Source organism: Petaurus breviceps, unplaced genomic scaffold (genome assembly GCF_028583685.1).
Source record: "Petaurus breviceps papuanus isolate PSGF00001 unplaced genomic scaffold, PetGlider_PUasm1.0 387, whole genome shotgun sequence".
In the NCBI taxonomy this organism is placed as follows: domain Eukaryota; kingdom Metazoa; phylum Chordata; class Mammalia; order Diprotodontia; family Petauridae; genus Petaurus; species Petaurus breviceps.
Window position 1 is genome coordinate 876,853 of NW_027186308.1, and position 8,659 is coordinate 885,511.

The following is an 8,659-nucleotide window of genomic DNA, read 5'->3' on the forward strand; positions in this document are numbered from 1 at the left end:
TCAGGGGGCTTTGCCGCCAGGGGCCTCTGCAGTCAGGGGGGCTCTGGAGTCAGGGGGCTTTGCCGCCAGGGGCCTCTGCAGTCAGGGGCCTCTGCAGTCAGGGGCCTCTGGAGTCAGGGGACTCTGGAGTCAGGGAGGCTCTGGATTCAGGGGGCTCTGGAGTCAGGGGCCTCTGCAGTCAGGGGGCTCTGGAGTCAGGGAGGTCTGGAGTCCGGGGGGCTCTGGAGTCAGGGGGCTCTGGAGTCAGGGGGCTCTGGAGTCAGGGGCCTCTGCAGTCAGGTTTGGTCACTGCATTGGTCAGAGGCTTTTAAGTCTCACACCTCTAAGTTGGTGTCATTATTTACATCGTTCTTTTGCTTCTTTAACTAGAGGGAGAAGCCCCTGGCTGGCCCCTCCCCTAGAGCTTCAAAGTGGACACTTGAATGAAGAAAACAACAGATGGATGAATGAATGGATGAGACTTTGTTTAAGCTCTTACTGTATGCAGGGCCCTGGGCTAGGGATTAGCGATGCAGACACAGAAAATGACAGCTCTTATTCTGACAGGTCAGACCGCCCAGAGGCCAGAGGCACTCAGGAAAGGGTGCTTCGGTCTGGTGAAGCTCAGGGAGAGTGAGTGGGATGATGGCCCAAGCCAGTGGTCTGACCTCCTCCCAGAAGCAGGGAGGACGTTGATAGGATTAGCGTTCTCAGAGCCACCTGGGGAGTCAGGTGGCTTCCTGGCAGAGTGGGCTCGGTAAGCCAGTCACCTCTCTGGGCTGTCTGCCCCAGGGAGAGAGCTTCTAAACTTAGTGGGTTAACTCTCCCAGAACTAAGAGATGGGGCTAGTGGAAGGGGATGGATTCTGGAGGTGTGGCAGGGCAGAGGGCAAAATGACCTGGGTGGACAGACGTCAGCGGGTAGAAACGTGTGCCAGAGGGGAGGGCGTTGTCGTTGAAGGTGTAGAGTCATTTTGATTAAATGGTTCCATTTTCACAAGCTCACAGGTACTAGAATGACATTGTGATCAGGGCTCTTTGAATCCGCATCTTACCTGCTCAAAAAATGGCTGCCTCTCGCCAACAGAAAAGCCTGATTCTTGGTTCAGTAGCCCTTCCTCCCCCTTATACTCATCCTTGTCCTCTTCCTCCTCCTCCTCTTTTTCTTCCTCCTCATCCTCCACCACATTATTTGCACTATAAATTGGTCTAATTAACACTTAAATTTATGGGACAGAATTAACTTGGGCCCTTGCTTGGCAGACAGATCGTCAGTTCCAAACTAGGGGGACATTAATGAAGGCTTCATATATTTTCTTTCATGTCTAATAAAGAATCCCAGGTCCTGCTAATCTTGACTCTTATGGAGGGCAATTGTTGCTGTGTTGTGTTCAGCTTTTGGCACCACATTTTAGGAAGGACAGTGATAAACTGGGGAGCATCCTGAAGAGGCAGCCAGGGAATGGAAATGAGAAACAAGCACCTTTAGGCTTAGGGCAGCATTTAAACTGTGTACGAGCAGGATGGGCTACCCTGGGAGTAGTGAGATCATCCTTCCAGGAAGGTGTTCAAGCAACGACTGTGGTCACGAGCTGGAGACATTGCAGAGGGATTCCGGCTCAGTTCATGTTGGGCTGGATGAGGTCCCGTGGTTTTGTGAAGAATACCCAGATAATAAGCTGGGCATCACGTACTCCGAGCAATCAGATTAACTTACTGGAGAACATTTGTTACTCGTGAATGGTTATTGGCATGTCTGTGTGTTTAGGTATCCATCAATAATGACTATTTCCCATGATTCATTATATATATATATTGACCATGGAAATCTCCTTTCTCTTAGTCTATAAAGAGGGAGGTGTGTGCCGGCCATTCAGCAGCCAGCCACCCTCTGCAGACAGCTGACACATGGCTTCACATAGGAAAGTCAATGTGGATGCGTGCTGCCTTTTATTTTCAAAGGGATGACCATCTACATGTGCAAATGTGGAAGCCGGCTCATTTGCAAGTAGACCAGTCTTTCTGCTTATTAAGAGATAGGAGTACTGTGGTGGTGGAGAGGTTCAAATCCTCCCTTAGACACTTACTAGTTAAGGGACCCTGGACAAGTGACTTGACTTCTCTGTGCCTCAGTTTCCTCATATGTAAAATGAGAGGGTTGGTCTTGTTGGCTCTCACCTCTAAGTCTATGATATCATTCTATGAAATACAAAGAAAAGCTTATTTCAAGGTACAAAACATTGACAACCTTTGTGAGTTAAAAAGAGTGAGGTAAGACTAATTAGGTCATTTTCCTTTAAAATCCAATTAGAATGTCTTAAATGATTTAAAGACATTAATATATTGCATCTTATTTGGTTGATGCTTTTTGGCTTTGTGCAATATTCCTTTCCATCTCTGTTTGTCCGTGTATGTATCTATCCATCCATCCATCTATATATCTGTTTGCTTGTCTGTCTCTCTCCCTCCTATTACCCATCAAGGCATCCCTTTTAGCAAAATTTAAAAATGAAAAAGCCCAAACCCACCAGCATGACTGTGTCTGCCACATGTGCTGGTCTGCACCTGTAGTCCTGACCTCTGCAATGAAGAAAGCTTGCTGCATCCTCTCAGTTCTTCTCCAGGATGACCAACCATGGTCCTTAGAAATGCACAGCTTTCATTTTCACTGTTTGTTTTCATTGACATTTCAGTGGTCATTACACACACACACATACACTCACACACACTCACACACACTCTCACACACACACTCACACACTCTCATCTTCGTGGCTCTGTTTCCTTTGCATCTGTTCACACAAGGCTTCACAGGCTTTTCTGAATTCTTCATGTTTGTAATTCATTACTATCACATGTAATTTTCTCAGCAGCTCCTCTACTTTGTTCCCAGTTCTTTACTGTCACAAAAGGGGCTGCTGGGAATATTTGGGGGTCTAGGGGGCTTTTTTGCTGTCATTGATCTCTTTGGGGTACATGAGCAGCAGTAGAATCTTTAAGTCAAAGGTAAGAATGTTCCAGGAATATTCTTCACGTAAGAAAGTGTGACTAATGGAGTAAGTGAGCCAGCCCAGTGGACACAGCCAGGTCCCCCAGGGGGGAGCAGGACAGACAGCAAGCACTGTGGCTCCAGCTGCCGTCATCTCCCCTCCTCTCTAGGTGGAGGCAGAGCCCAAGAGGTCGGGGAATAGAAGCATTCCTCCCCACCTCCTCCTGGCCACTGTGATGGTTACAGTCCACTTTCTGTAGCCATACCCTGAAGAAAGTGGCCTCACCATCATGACCATTGGCCAGTCATGGGCCCTGGGAGCAGCAGCAGCCACCCGACCGTCTGTGCCACTTTGGCCCAGCTTCCAGGGAAGCATCACCAGAGGACAGGTGTCTGCAGGTGCAGTGGCTCCTGCCTCCCGAGGAGCCAGAGAATCCTTCCCACTCAAGTCCTCGGTGCTTTGAGTGGTTCTACCTCAGAAGGTGTCTTAGTATCAGCTTCTGCTGCTAGAGCACTGGGGCCTTCTTGTGGGACCCCTTTAGAGTGGGCCCTGGACAGTCTTGGGCTCGGGTCTCCATAAGGTGCACTTAGCACACACATCAACATTTCCCATGGGTTGAGGATTCTCTGTCGCTTTCCAGGATGATGGGGCTTCCTCAGAGGTCCGCCCTCAGTGCTTAAGCTGCTTGTCGATCAAACTCAAAAGTCTTTTAAAGATGAATTTGGTCATTGTTTAAGCTCTGAAACAGGTGTTTCTTTCTATGGGCATACCCCACCTATACATGTGCAAGAATGGTGCCAGTAAGCCAGAAAATGTTCAGGAAGCAGTAGTGTTGGCCAGACCCTGTGGTAATGTGGACGGTGGCCCCTCTTTGGATAGGGCAGACCTTCGGCCCTCACTTGTCATGTGATTCACCCAAGGTCACACAACCATCTGGTCCCAAAGGTCTCCTGGCCATGGACCAATGTTGGCTCTGTTCATGGTGGCATGCACAAAGGCTTTAATCTAGGCTTTGCATTTGGTTTGGTGGCTGATGTGGATGTGGAAGTGATCACCACTGCCCATGCATAAGCACATTTACAAATTAACCCCACAACTGAAGGAAGCAGGCTGGATGCCACAGCCAGCTACACAGGCTCAAGAGTCGGATCCAGCCTGCTAGGCTAACCCTGCCCCGTCTGACCAGGGCCTTAGCACTTGTCCCTGCCCTCGGTCCTCATCTGTAGATTCAGGGATCAGACTGGATGCTTTCTTTTGGTGAGTCCAGCTTGGACTTGGAGGTGGAGACTTGCGCTAGAGGCTGGCTGGCCACCTATCAATAAATGGACTAAGAAGCTGAAACCTTGGCAGCTTTTCCTTCAGGACCCGGCCTCTCTGCCCCTATAATTATCCAAGGGGCCCTCTGCTGCTGTCTTATCACTCTACACTAATTACTTTTCCATTTGCATTGACTACGAGTCAGCTGATGTTAGGTAGAGAGGTGGCAGGTAGTCTGGTGGGTCATGGCCTTTAGGCACAGTTGTCCTGAATGAGTGCTGACCTCAGAGGCAGGGTGACCCGAGTTCAGATCCTGGTGCTAAAGCTTGTGAGCCTTGAGACCCTGGTTATGGCACATGATCTTTCTAATCCTCAGGTGAAGAACTCCCTGACCACATCATGTTGGAGGTGGGCCCATGCAGATGAAACACTCACTCAGTAGACCAGCATTTATCCTAACTGTATAGGCCAGCCTGGGTTAGGGTGTCCATTGGTCCACTCTGAGCCTTGGTTTCCTCATCTGTAGACTGTCAAAAATCCTATCTCTAGCCCTTGCCTTCCAAGCCATTGAAGGATCAGGGGAGTTTGTGAGGCCTGGACAAGCCCTCTCGTGCTGGAGCGATGCTTCCATCTTCATCCCTATTAAAAGAGCATCCTGAGTCGTTAAATCTGATTTCATTGTGGCCACTGATATTTCCTTGATAGCTACTGACTTTGTAAAAGCTGTATACAGGATAAATAGAAAAGAATTAACAGAGAGAAGGTGCTGGAATTAAGAGTTTGGGGAAGGCTTTCTATAGAAGATGAGATTTTAGTTAGTCTCTGCAGGAAGCTAGCACCTGAGCGTTTAACTCAGAGTGTGCTAAATGCTTCCTGCATGTGGAGATCTGGTCTGACCCTGCAGAGCCTGAAACTGTGGGGGCAGGGCTCTGACCCCAGGCAGGCTTCTCCACCATAAATACAGAAGGTGGCCTGCAGGGAGCATTGGAGTGAAGCTGGGGGCTCCTGGCCTAGGCCTGCCCTGAGAAGCCAGCCCTGATGCTCAGGAGCCCCATGAATCCACACGTGGCCTCTCCTTTCCAGGTCAGTGTATTCATTTGTCCAGTGGGAGGCCTGGCTCTGATGACCTCCTTAAATCCTATGATCCCTCGAGGTAAGCCCTTGGGGTCTGATTTCTGACATTGTTTCCAGCTTCTCCCCTTTAAACTTCCATGCCATGGGAAGCAAAGTGTTTAGGGGAGATTTAGATTCTAACTTAGTAGAAATAATTTTAAAGTGGAAAACTCTTATGATGGGGGTCAATGTATCATTTGACACTTAGGTCCAAAATCACCTTCACAAGTATCTCAGGCGCAGGAAGGATGTGGCAGTTGTTGACGTGAGTCCATGTGCAGGATCCATTGAAAGCAGCTCTTTGGGTAGTGCCAAAGACCTGGCACCTGAGGGAGGGCCCATCGATGGAGCTCCAGTCTAGTTACACTACAAGGCACCAAGAAGGGGGTGGTTTTGGAGAGACTTGGGAAGACTTGTATGAAGCAATCTGGAGGGAAGAGAGCCAGGTCAGGAAGGACTTTCAAAGCCAAGTGGAGGACTTTCTCTTGGATCCTGGAGGCAATCAGGAAGGGGCATGATCTGGTGTGACCTGTGCCTCAGGAAGAGAGCTGAGTGGCACATGCAGTTCAGAAAGTGTCCAGAGGGTGGCGCTCAGTCCCACAGGGAAGCTGGCAGTCAGGGATGCCTGGCTTTTCCCAGTCCTTTTCCTGCGTGTGTATCTCTGAACAAGCCTCCAACCCTCCTGGGCTGCACTTGGTCCTCCCGTGACCTCTGAGTGAGCTCCCAGCCTCATCAGGGTCCCAGGGGAGACGGTACTAGGGAGCATGGCTTTGGTTTCAGGGAAAAGGGCCTGACCATTCAAAGATAATCCTCTTGTCCACCCTCAACGTCTGTACCAGAGTCACCCTCAGAAATCATGTCCCTTCTCAATGCCCTAACCAGCTCTTTCAGACTGTAATAAGAGAGTGGCATAGATGAGGATGCCAGCTGAATTGGCAGAGGGGCTTTCCTCACCTGGAAGTTCCTTCTGCCAGTGAAATCATGGGCCCTGTCCCTCCCCCTCTGCCCCTTGGGGGTTTTCCTGGTTGGTCAGAGGGAGCATGGGTCTCCTGATGCCAAGAACACATAAGAACATTGGTATCCCCTCCATGTCCCTACTCTGCCTGGGCCTGCTGGAGGACATCCCCTGCAGATGGCAAACCCCTTGGCCAGGGCGCAGCTCCTTATTTAATCATATTGATCCCAAACATAGCTGACCCTCTCCTAGTTCCCTCCCCCCACATCTGGAGAGCCTTTCCCAGACAGAATCTGCCATTCTGTGAGGCCGGTGCTCAGGGGATCTCCATTCCCTAGGGGAGGGACCTGAGGCTCTGAGAGGCTCACCCAGTACCTCCCCCAATATCATTCATTCATCTTGTTACATCATTCAAGGCTCCTTGTCCAGTTCTGACTGGTGCAGAGCCCATGTTGCAGGGAGGCCTTTAAGAACACTGGCTTTTGTTTTTGCAGGCTCTTTGCCACCTGTGGGGTTGTAGAGCACCGAGGGAGCCCCCTGTCCCTTGGGGGAGCCTTCCTGGGTCCATCTCCTGCCTTCAGCAAACTGCCCACTCTCCTCCTCCCTTCCCCGCCACCCTGCTTAGGGATGTGTTTGACTGAAATGGTCACTTTACATGTGCTAATCCTTCACTTATTAGAGCGACTTCATCTTTCAAAATAGGATAGTCAAGTTCAGAGTTAATGGAACCTGATCTATGGCTAATTTAGATATAGATGTAATCCTAGCTGCACATAGACACACTCATCTGGAAATTCCCTTCTTCTGAAGGGCCATTAGTGTGGCAGATTCCAACTGATGCCTCTGTGTTTAAGATAAGCTGGTTCTTGGGTGCCAGGAGCTGAACTGTGAAGGATAGACAGTATGCAGGCTGGCTTCTGGCCCATGGAATGCTTCCTGATTCCTGTCCAGGACTTCCCAGCCCTAGCCCCTGGCAGGGCCTCTAGACACGCAGCTCTGCTACTGTGGGGCTGTCTGAATCAGCGTGGTGCCTTTCCATGATTCCTTCTTTTTGTAGTGATGTGGTATTCTGCTTGCATTGTCTATGTGTGTGTACATAAATATATATCATGTGTTAAAATAGCTGCTTTAGGGTGAATTTACAAAAATATTCTTTCACTTGAGCTACCATCTGGGGGAAGAGCTTGTGATAATGGGAAATGTTTGAAGAGAAAGTGGGATGCCCTCCAGTGATTGTTAATTCTTTGATTGTGCCATGAGGTTATTTTGGGGGTTGGGTTGACTTGACCATTGTGAGAGAGGCCTAGGACTTCAGCAGCCTCTCAGCTCACCTGCTGTGGTACAGGGGATGAGAGTTAGACCTAGAGAGGTCAAAGGATTTATCCAATGTCATGCATCTAGGCAGGAGCAGAACTGGAACCACTGTGTGTGAGTGTGTGTTTGAGAGTATATGTGTGTGAGTGTGAGTATGTGTGTAAGAGTATGTGTCAGTGTGTGAGTGTGTGAGAGTGTATGAGTGTGTGTGTGTGAGAGTGTGTGTATTGTGTGAGTATATTGTGTGTAAGTGTGTGTGTGTGTATGGGTGTGTGAGTGTGTGTATGGGTGAGTATGAGTGTGTGTGAGTGTGTATGAAAGTGTAAGTATGTGTGAGTGTGTATGAGAGTGTCAGTATGTGTGAGTGTGAGAATGTGTGATTATATGTGTGAGTTTGAGTGTATGAGAGTGTGTGTGTGAGTTTGTGTGTGAGTGTGTGTGATTGTGTGTGTGTATGTATGTGTGTGAATGTGTGAGTGTGAGTGTATTGCATGTGTGTGAGTGTGTATGAGTATATGTGTGAATGTGTATGTGTCTGAGTGTGTGTGTGAGTATGTGTGAGTGTGTGTGAATGTGTGTCAGTGTGTATCTGTGTGTGAGTGTGTATGTGTGAGACTGTGAGCTTTTGTATGAATGTTTGTGTGTGAGTGTGTGAGAGAGTATGTGTGTGTGTGTGTAACTGTCAGATGAACTTTACTTCTTGGAAAAACTCTAGCTAGATCATGAAATAGTCTGGGGTCATGGGAATCATGGATCTAGAGGTCATTTCATTTTGTAGATGAAGAGATGGTGGCCAGAGTAAAGTGACTTGCCCACAGGGAGCAGCTGGCTGAGCCTGTGCTCAGACTTGGGTCTCTTCTCTCTAAGTTCAGGGCTCTTGGGCCAATGAACTTCTAGAGAAAGAAGCAAGCATCACAGGGAGCCAACATGGCACCCTCTGTACCAGCAGGTCATGCCGGGCTAACCTCATCTCCCTTTGGAATGACCAGGGGGTGCTGTTGGTATAGTTGAGTGGGCCTTGAGTAGAGGTCTTGAGAGAAGGCAACATCTGC